The 11,155-nt window shown below is 41.3% G+C and overlaps 1 protein-coding gene across 11 annotated transcripts in view; it reads left to right on the plus strand.

The window, feature by feature from the left end:
- Positions 1-6,494, plus strand: part of celf5a (cugbp, Elav-like family member 5a) — a 299,092-nt gene extending 292,598 nt beyond the window's left edge. For all 11 annotated transcript variants that reach the window (XM_021307772.2, XM_012880940.3, XM_021307765.2 and 8 more), the window contains exon 12: positions 1,225-6,494. The gene's annotated coding sequence lies outside the window, so the exon portion shown is untranslated. The remainder of the gene's footprint in view (positions 1-1,224) is intronic.
- Positions 6,495-11,155: the final 4,661 nt, after the last annotated feature.

Here is an 11,155-nt window from a genome sequence, read left to right on the forward strand (position 1 = left end):
CTTCAACTAGGTCATTTTGAAACAAAAATCAAAACTTTTGCAGGTGTATTGTTGTTGTCTTGCTGAAAAGCAAACTTTTGCCCCTGTCTCAAGACCTTTGAAGCCTCTAGCAGGTTTGCATTGTTGTACCCCAGAGAAAAACATCTCCACAGCATGATGCTTCCATCACCATGTTGTGCTACTTGCTGCATCGTTACTCAGAATAAAATACACTCATCTGCACCCTGCTGAATTATTAGCTCACTTATCCAGGCAAATGTTTGCTCTGAACTTTATTTAGGGTGTAATAGAGAAAATGCACATGAATGCATCTGCATGTTAAAATGTTCCGATTTGTATTGCTAGTACGTTTTAAAAACTAGCTACCATTTTCCTTCCACTTTTCAAAGATGTGCTTTACTGTGTTAGCTTACAACATAAATATAACATAAATAACCACTGACGTTTGTGCTTAAGTCGTCACAAAATGTGGAAAAGTTAATGGGGTACTGATACTTTGGCAGTCAGTGTGTATTTAATTTCAATATTTAGCTCTTTATATGTGGTAGGATTTCGAAAGAAATGTTTGCAGGAAAGCCTGGGAATTTCTGAAATTAGGAATACTTTTAACAACAACAATAAATAAATAAAATCAAATAAAAATGCATTATGCAAACAAAGCCACAAAAACACAGCAGATGCAAAGGGGCCTCTTTTAGAGCAGATAATTCAAGATGAGTAACATATGTCACTTTTTTTTATTTTAGAACCAATAAATATAAAACACAGGAGTGCATTTAATCAGAAGATTACAGAAATGTGTTATTTTGGCTTCAAGACATTTGCAGTTTGCCGTACCCTGCCCTCTCTCACTAACAGACATTTTGGCACAATTGTACCTTGATATTGTCATATCATGTTTAATCTTATTTTTATGTTCAGTAAGTATAGGGTGAGCGCAGAAAGTGTAGAAATACCGAGACTGAGTGGTTGATTTTAGGACGTAGCTCATCATTCATGTTAATTGTGGGAAAATCTGTCATCATTGTGATTGACAAAGACTGATGGGTATGCCGGCATAGGTTAGCTCTATTCAGACCATTACACTGATATAATGGAGCCATACTGAAATATCCAAAGTTTAAAGAAATGGATCTTTGGATTGAAAGTTTAATGAGCAGTGAAATTTAAAATCTCTTTCTCTCTCTCTCTCTCTCTCTCCTGTTTTTTTTTTTTTTTTCTCAGAGTTTAGAGGACACCCGTGAAGATATCTGGGAGGAGGTCAGCTTTTTTTCTTTGAGAGCAAACATATGTTTTAAAAAAATCAACACGTGACGAGTTTTGGGAGACATATCAACACTCTTATCAACACATGAGGATACAGGTTTGAGCAGAAACAGGAGGTGTGGAAACAGGAAGGAAAAAATAGGCGCTTCGACGGGGGACGTAACAGCAACAGATGGCACAGAAGGAGGAAAAACTGGAAAAGAGACACGATGGGACTGAACAACAGAACTTTTTCTTGTTAAGACTTGAATTGTTAAGTAAGCAACAAACAAAAAAAGCAGCAACAACAAATAGATTTCTATATACATATTATATACACACATATATATATATGGAACAAAGAGGCGCTTGTGGCTTTTACTGGACAAATGAGGGTTAAAACTTGAAGATTTAAAAAAAAGCAGTGGAGAAAAGAAGCTATTCTGTACGTCCACTGACAGACTTTCTTTCACTTTCCCTCTTTCTCTTATTCTCTCACCGTCTCTCAGCAAGCGCAGAACTATGACTCTTGGAGGTCACTGAGGTTTCCAATAGCAAAAGTAGGACTGCAATTCTTTCACCCCTAAGGGACCAAAGGACCAAACATTTTTATTGTTCTGAACAGCGATATACATATAGTATTAATGATACTAATACTACAAACTACTACTAATAATATTACAAGTTAAACTTAAGAAGTAATACTAGCTTCAGGTTGAAAAAAAAAAGAGCAAGGGTTTTTCTTTTGGTTTCCTTTTATCTTTATAGCTACCGGGTTGGAGAATATTAAAAGCAAAAACAGAAAATGTATAAAAAAAAAAATATACAGAAATGAAGCTGTGCTATTTTAGCAGTGTAGAAGATATGGGTTAGACAATATGTTGGGCATGTTCAGATATGTAACTGTTTTTTTCTTTTCTTCCTGATACATCAGCATTCCCAGCGTTTCATCTCAGAAGTGTGATCAGTCTGTGTTTTTGAGTCCCATTTTGCCAAAAGGAGAAACAGTAGTATTGCCACAAAGGAAGGTTTGAAAAACCCAACAAAACCAGAACGCAAATACTGCCCTGAGTTCAGATCAAAATCCTCTATTTCACTGCGAATGCCGTCGCTAAACGCCTTTATCGGACAGATAATCTGACCATAAACCACTGTGGTAAAAGTGCCACCTGTTGGATCTGCAAAGGGGGGTGTGTGGGGGGGGGAAATAAATCCATGGATGTCTCGCAGTTGGTCGCTGCCGGGTTGAGCCCTTTCCCACTGCCAAGCGTCTCCAGCTGCTCCCAGCAGGTGAGAGCAGAACACCTCCACCCGCCCCCTACCCTCCCATCACTTTTCCTCCTTTACGTCAAAGTGCCAGCGTAACTGTCAATTAACCGGGATCATCAGTGGATGAGGAAGCCCCCTAAACTAAACCAGAACATAATGATAGTATTGATCAGATGGAAGCCGCGCCGCAGAGCCAGAGGTGCACAATCAATTGTCACATTGGCGTTTCTAAGAAGCCGACTGAGTGACAGAGTTGATCTGCCTCTCATCGGAGTCTTTTTTTTTGTCCACCGACATACAGTGCCTTGCAAAAGTGTTGACACTCCTCTCCACATTTTGTCACATTTCAGCCAATTATTCATTTTATTGGGATTTATAGAACAGAACCACACAAAGTAATACGTAGCTGGGATGTCATAGGCAAAAGATAGATGTCCTTTACAGGAAAACGAAAATCCAGAAACCATGTTTGTCTATTCTACGCACCAAAAGGTCGGTGCCGTGTAGGATCTCCTTTTTGCTGCAATTACAGTCTTTTGGGGTTTATCTCTACCAGTTTTGCACCACCAATGGCTGAATTTTTGCCAATTCTGATGTACAAAATAACTTGAGCCCAGTCAAATTGAGCAGGGAGCATCTGTGAACAGCCAGCTTAGACTTTTACTTGGCCATTCTAACACTTGGATGGGCTTTGATCTGAACAATTTGTCCGCTACCATAGTTACATATTTAGTATTTTCCCAGATTTTCTCACAGAAATGTAATGCATTTAGCTCCATCTACATTCATATCGTCTCTGCCATCCCTACCTTTCATTGCGAGATGGTTTGTTCAGGGCGATGAGCAGTGTTAGTTTCTTGCCACATGCAGCAATTTGCATGTCGGCCGAAAAGCTCAATATTGGTTTTACATTTGCAAAGGTCCTTCCATGTGCTAGCTGTATCTCCCTGCATATCCTGTCAGACAAGCCAATCTCGAGGCTTTCATTTAAGAATGGCTTTCTTTTGGCCACTTTTCCGTAAAGGCCATATTTGCAGAAGCGCTGAGTACCGGCTGTTCTGTAGACAGATTCTCTCACCCGAGCCATGGATTCCTGCAACTCCTCTAAAGTTACTAAACGCCTCTAGCCAGCTTCCCTGGTTAGCACTCCCCTTACCCAGCATGCCAAACCCTTCTATTTTGTAAACATTTTAAACTACTTTCCCTTCCCCTTCATTTGCTATTTTGTGTTGGTCTATCACATAAATCCTGATAAAATACGTTGAGGTCTGTGACAGATTGTTAAAAAAGTGGCATAACTGCTTTTGCAAGGCATTGAAATTTCTCATGAGGAATCAAGAATTGGTGAGAGGTACTATGTTTGCTTTAAAGGCACTTAAAGTGTTTGAGTTAAGATTAGATTATATACTAGTTGTTTACTAAGGTCCTACTGTGTATTTGTAATTGAGCAGTGTAATTGCACGGTTAGAGCTCCACACGGGGACAGACGGCTCGGCATTACCAGCTATTGCAGGTCAAATTAAGAGCAAAATGATCAATCAATTAGAGATCAGCAGGCCTGTAAGTGTGGCTGCCACAGCTGCTGCCGCTTCAGCAGGACAGTTTACCATGAGCGACAGTCACACGTAGCCCCAACGCGGCGAGGCCGTGGCTCTGCATGCTCCAATAAGACACGATTAATCAACTAAAAACCGAGTCATCTCGATCTGAGACACACATTCAGTTGATTCAAGATGAAATCTTTTTTTTTTTCTCGAAGGCTTCTTTTTTTGACTGATTCATTTTAGTTAGGCTTTTTCTTTTTTTTCTTAAAATGCCATTCCATGACTCAGTTTGCTCTTTGAAGCACATCGCCCCCTCAGGACTCGTTGCGATTCCAGCGCTCTGATCGACGTTCCAAACTTTAGGCACATCAGCGCTCCAGACACTGCATCGCAGCGCCCGTCCAGCAGAGACTTCAGACAAACAGTGACGACTTTGCCTCTGTGGTTTGGTTACAGCAAACGTTTCCACCAGAGCGACTCTCCAGGTCCTGATGACTGTACGCCTGCATTTGATTACTTTTGGCTCAGCTGCTCTTTATCCTCGTGTGATTCCTGCTTCACTGGATCATAGTTATTATTATAATAAGAAAGAGGGAGCAGGATTCTCTGTAGGTCTCGCTGCTGTTCCGCTGTATGTTGCTCTGTTGCAAGCAGTATTTAGATCCTGTATAAAGACATTTTGTTACATATGCCTTCTCTCATCATGAATTGCCAAATTATGCAAGCATATCCATTGTAGTTCCTCGTCAGACTTTAAACATGTGCCAGATTTCCTTAAAACGTAGTCTTATAAATATGCTGATTTTAGAAGACTCTTTAGCAAAAATGAAATATTTAATTTTTGTGATATAGGATACCACTGTAGGAAAAGGGTCAGCTCCCTCTGAAATTATATACGATATAGATTTCCTGTGAAAAGGTTAGATTTCTTATATATTTGCCAGAAGACAGCTCCTTTCCCTTGGCAAGTAAATGTGAGTTTCCATGCTCGCTGTCAGGGCGAAGCAGCTTTAGGAAGCTGTGATATATGCCCTGCTTCCTCCAGGCAGTCCAGAGCCTTATAAACCCCTGTCAAAATATCTCTTTCTCATGGGATTTCTACTCGAGAGTTTTTTTTTTTTTTAATTATTAAAATCAAATTAGATTTCGCTTTCAAAACAGCTTGAGAAGAGAAAATTAAAGATGACAGCTGTGGCTGAAATGTAATGCGTTTGAATTATGTAAAGTTCCTAGCAGCCCACACTAAGGAAGGGAAAAAGACATAAAAACATAAAGAGGATGATAAATCCACAAAGCGAGAAACAAACACTGCCGGAGTTTCGGCTCGTGAGATGAAAACAGGTGCAGCGGTCTGTGCACACAGTGCGAGCTTCAGAAAAGGTTAGGCTGTTGAACATCTGGGAATGGCAGAAAGGAGTTCTGTAATTCTCTAATTAAGTTGCATGTGGTTGAGCTAAAGTTTATCTTTTACATAGTTTTCACTATTGCATCCATTTCTTCTTCATTTGTTTGGTTAATATTTATCATGCTATACCATGGTGCCCTTTTTTAATCTTCTGAGCATGCTCAATGGGGGCCAGGAGGGAGGAAGATTATGAATCTGGTATTTCTCGTATTAACAATATGATTCTTTACCTATTGTTTGAATGCTAAGGATAGTAGCTTATTATAAATATGAAATCTTGTATAATATGAAAAATCAGCACAGGACCCTTTTTCTTTGGGTTACGTAGAGGTTAGTGGGTACGAAGGGGGAGGGACGGGGAGGGGTCTCGCTTTACAAAGATGTTAACTTTCTGGTTTCTCAGCACAAAAAGCAGACAAAAACAGAGAAGCAGCAGTATGCGGTCTCCGAGGAGGCTTTCCCGAAATACAGGCCGCAAAAAGAGGAATCTCAGAACTAGTCTTTAAACTGGAAGGATAAAAATGCTGTTTACAGGTAGACGTTCTTTTTTTTATTTTCCTTCTTTTGTTCTTCTTTTGTCTCTTTTTCTTTAGCAGAGCGCCACCTGTTTTTGTGGCAGCATCAGTACAGCATGGATTAACTGACAGGGAAAGCAGTATCTTTTTTATAATAAAAAAAATTCTAATAATAATGAAAAAAAAAAAACGTGTTCTGTATTAGCCTGAGAAACCAAACTTTTTTCCCCTGTTAAAATTTCTTAATACTTGCTGCTTAGATTACTTCATATTAATAATTGATGATTTAATAATTTTATAATTAATTACCTGGTCAAGTATGTAACTTGATGTTTATTTATCAGTTTATTTATTGATTGATTTGCTATTTATTTATTTATTTTATTTATTATTTTGTCACTATTTATTTTATGGTTATGGTAAGATAAAGATATGTGTCAAAAAGAAACGGTTATTGGGACTTTTCTCTTGTTCTCTCCTTTTTTTCCAATTTTACAATAAAAAAATCAAACTGGGTGATTTCGTTTCTCATAGCTTTGTTGCACAGGGATGACATGCTGGTCCACACTCAGAAGACAGGGGGAGTGGTTGCACCAGGAATTGCTCCCTCACCCCACCCGGCATCTCAGGCACCTTGGAAGTTGGTGTGGAGTGGGGGGGGGGGTCAGGGGGTGGGGGTGGACGCAGATGCTGCAGCCTCCTTCAGCTCACCACCTCGGAACATGTCACTGACACCCTTGTTTAGTGTTGCAGCTGCGATATTTGTGCAGTGGCCCGTCACACAACAGCACAGCCACACCATTTTTAACACTTTATTTCTCTTTTCTGTTAAACGATGGCGGTATTAAAAAGAAAAAAAAATAGAGGCTTCTCAGGAGGGGGTCAGCTGTGGGGGTCTTCATAAAATTCTTTGGTGCTGAAAATGCAGCCGTTCAACGTTCATTTAAAGGATTTTCTTTACCGTTGCAAAATGGGAGACCGGAAGCTTTTATTTTTTCTTTTCAGGAAAAGAAGGTCAGCTGAAATATGGAGGAGACAGCTGGAATGACTCCGAGAGGATCCAAAACTCACAAACTCTCTCGCCGAGGCAGTGTCGCGGCAATCGTGCAAGAATAAGAAATGATAACAAATATCATCGCAAATGCGAAAAAGCAGGGCACAATAAGTTGTTGTAAGAAGGACAGCGGGTATCTGTCAACGGCACGCACCGCCTGGATGCCAGGAGCTAAATTTGATGCAACATCTGTTGACAGCTGAATTGCCCCTCCACATACATCTTGTATTCATCATCCTCCCACATGAGGGGTCGCTGTAACAAAAGCAGCAGCTGAGACACAAGATTCATAATTTGTTTGAGGAGCGGCTTCAAATGGGGGAAGGAAAAAAAATTGTAAAAAAAAAAAAAAGAAAAGAAAGTAGAGCCACTGGCTCATGAAATAAATTGTCCCAATTACAATAAAGTGTGGCTCTTGGTCAGTGTGAGCGGCAGGCAGTTCATCTTTATTACAATCAGTTAATGAAAATCAATCCCCCTCCTGATAAACTCTTATCTCCACGGCCTTTGCGCACCCCCCCCCCGTGCCGGGGAGATAATAAATTAGGGTAATATTGCCTTTGATGAGGGAGTGAATTGCAAATTATTGTAACTTTCCAAGATTTATGATGCAGATGCTTAATTTCCGAGACGGGTTTTTTCGGGGCGTCAGGGTGCCGGGGGGCCATTTGTTAAAAGTTTGGTGACTTGGACTCGTTAATAAAAATATGCAGACAGGCAGGTGTTCTCAGCTATTCCCCTCTGCTGCAATCTGCTGAAAAAAAAAAAAAAAAACTTACTGTAAATCCAAACTTCTGCATTCAGTACTCAGATGAACAGTGTCTTGCAAAAATATTCATATACGTCTCAACTTTTTTCACATTTTGCCACATTACAAACAAAAAGGTAGGATTTTGTTTGTCATCAGGATTTTATCCGACAGGTGTACACAAAGTTGCACATCAGTGTGAAGTGGAAAGAAAATTATTCCTTTTTTTTTTTGTCCCATTTCTTTGCAAAATCGCTCAAGTTCGGTCAGAGTGAATGGAAAGAGTCTGTACACAGAAAGTCTTGCCTCTGATTTTTAGTTGGATCCGGTTCCAGACTTTTACTGGGTCAATCTAAAACTTCAATATGCTTTGATATTAAACCAATCCAATCTGGTTGTATATTTGGAGTCGTTGCTCTGCTGGAAGGTGATTCTCCGCCCCAGTCTGACCAGGTTTCTCTTCCCCACAGCATGGCACTGCCACCACCATGTTTCACAGTGGACTCTTCAGGGGGAGCTGCGGGTTTACGTTATTCTCACACACAGCGCCTTACATGTAGGCAACAAAATGTTAATCTTACTCTCTTCTGACAAGGGCCCCTTCTTCAATGTGTTTTCCATAACTGCAAACAATGCTTCTTATTGCGTCTTATTGCTTTCAACAATGGCTTCGTTTTTATCCTTCCACATTTGTGGAGTCCACAACCAATAGTTGTTCTGTGGCTACGTTTCCCCCCACCTTGTCTGTGGATCCCTGCTACTTCTCCAGAGACACCATGGGCCTCTTGACCATTTATTTGACTGATGCTCTATGGTGGACCACTAGGTTGCTGTGAGATGTTCAAAAGCTGTAGAAAGTGCCTTACAGCCTAACCCTGCTTCCAATTTCTCCACAGCTCTTACCTCTGATCTGAACAGCTGTATTTATTCTGATTGTTTAGATTACACAAAAGATGGTTCCTGTTAACTACTCGGGGGTCTTCTAAGGGCATTCGGCTCCGCAAAAATTTTGTTTAGGGGTATCAGAGTTGCAAATGCACGCAACACTTTTGGAAACATTTTGACCAGCATATAGCTTTTCTTTCACTTCCAAATGTTTGTCCCTATAAATGCCTGTGCCAATTCTCAGTTATCCAGGTCATCGCCACAGCAAACAGGCTAAAATCGGAGACAGTCGGACTTTCGCTCAGTCCTTTCTGTAAAATGCATTAAGGCTTGTGGTTGTCAAGGCACAAAATAGAACAAAAGCTCTATAGGTGTGAATACTTTTTGCGAGGAGCTGCAACAGCAAACACACGACCGAGAACAGGAACCCGCGGAATGCAACGTGTTTACTAAAGTAGGTGTCAATCATGCAGCGTACCTCCCTCCCTCCCCGTCTCTATCACACAAGCCAGGAGAGTATGACTTGATATGTAGGTCAATATGCGTTCTGCACTGAGCCAGCGGGTGAGATATGTCTGGTTGCTCACTGTCACTCTGATTATTGAGGAGACACAGAGAGATTGAGTTGGTCAAGTATGAGAGAGGCTGCAGTATAGGAGATAGCTGTATGATCGCTGTCACTAGATTCCAGAAGCCACACGCACACACACACACACACACACACACACACACACACACACACACACACACACACACAGAGGCAGAAACTTTCCAGAGAAATGAGAAACTTCTGGCTCTTTGTTCGACAGAAGTGACCTGTGTAACCTCGTGCAATGTATGTGTGCACCGGACGCCTTTGCTCGCTCCGTGCAACAATCAGGCCACGAGTGCATCATTAAGCAAAAAAAAAACAAAAAAAAAAAACACTCCAGCATCCCGGGCAGGGCTGGGGTTACGAGTGCGGGGATGATGCAAGGTGGATCGTTGCAGGAGCAAACACGAGAGCGCGACAGCAGATGAATGAGTTAACAGCAATTTGGCAACCCCCCATCTCATCTATCATTCAGCGGCGATTATTTAAGTCGCTGTCTCCAGCAGCGAAATGTGCCTGGTGTGGACATTTTCAGATTTTTATTGTATTTTTTTTTTGTTTTGTTTTACACATGTGCTTCCAAGTGTTCATCTTCTAGCTGTGTTTTGTGTCACGACAAAGCTCGTCAGGCTCAAAGGGACCCCAGCGTTCACACCTTAAAAGTAAATCTGAGCCACCTTGTGCTTCTCCAGTTTGATTATCTCACCGTGCAACAATGTCTCCTCATCAAGGCCGCCTCGTTTTGGTCCGAGGAAGAGCCTTCATTAAGACAGCCATCAATCAATGTATTATCAGTCATGGAGAGGACTCACACACGGCTATCTATTTATCTTGCCAAGTGCTTTATTATTATCAAATTAATTTCCCCATTGAGAGTATCCATCACTCAAGCCCCCCCCCCCCCCCCCCCCCTCCACTCAACTCATTAGCTAGGTAATTGTCCTTGTTTATGGGGAAAAGTCAAGACAGGACGGCTCAAAGAGGGTGGACAAGCGAGCTTCCAAACCTACGGGCGCGCGCCACGTCCGCCTTGAAAAAGACAAGGCTTCCATTAAAGTTACTTCAGAGTGGACGGCTTGACTTATGCTTCAGTTCCAATTTTCAAAAATGGATGGAGAGGGGAAAAAAAAAAAATAAAAAAATCCGAGATCCCCAGTTTGAAATGTTTCCAAGTTGTCAGACAGCTCCGCCGCCTTTCATCAGACTGAGGGAGCTCTCACAAGGGTTTATTGTACAAAGCTCTGCTGCCTGACAGTCCTGTCAGATGGCTGCGTCTCAACAGATGATATGAGTCATGAACGGGGACTTGCAGCTTTTTAAGATTTGTCCTCCTCTTCTCCCCAGCCAATGAGAGGAAATAAAAAAAAAAAACGCTGTTAGGAAATGTTATCGCTCAGGCTAAGATGTTTAAAGGTGTGAATTAAAAACCGTTAGAAAAGTAGGGCCGCTGGATTTAGCGTGTCCGGCAGAGGAATTTTCATCTGTTGCTGTAAGTGAAAGTTCTCAAAAGACACGTACGTTTTAGAACCTGACGTCCAGAATTCAGATAAATTGTAGCACATTTGTACCCCCAGGCACAAACTCGGGCATCCAAATTGGAGCTAAACATACTCTCAAACTAACAGGATCTATGCTCTGTCATTTAAAGGGTTCTTTTGAATTCATCTCTATCCGAGCGTTGTTTTCACAATCTTTGTAAATAATCTGATGATTTTGAAACTGACTGCAGGTGTCATCGTCCTGTTGAGCAGGATACATGCAGTTGTGGCCAAGCTTCTACCAGGTAGCTGTTATTCGTGAAGTGAGCTTGAAGAATTTGAAAGTATTCGTACTTCTTCATCCTGCAGATTCTGCGGTTCCACCGGCAGCAACAGAGCTCCTCCATGCTTGATAGTTGG

The sequence above is a fragment of the Fundulus heteroclitus genome, unplaced genomic scaffold, assembly GCF_011125445.2.
Source record: "Fundulus heteroclitus isolate FHET01 unplaced genomic scaffold, MU-UCD_Fhet_4.1 scaffold_183, whole genome shotgun sequence".
NCBI classification, from domain to species: Eukaryota; Metazoa; Chordata; class Actinopteri; order Cyprinodontiformes; family Fundulidae; genus Fundulus; species Fundulus heteroclitus.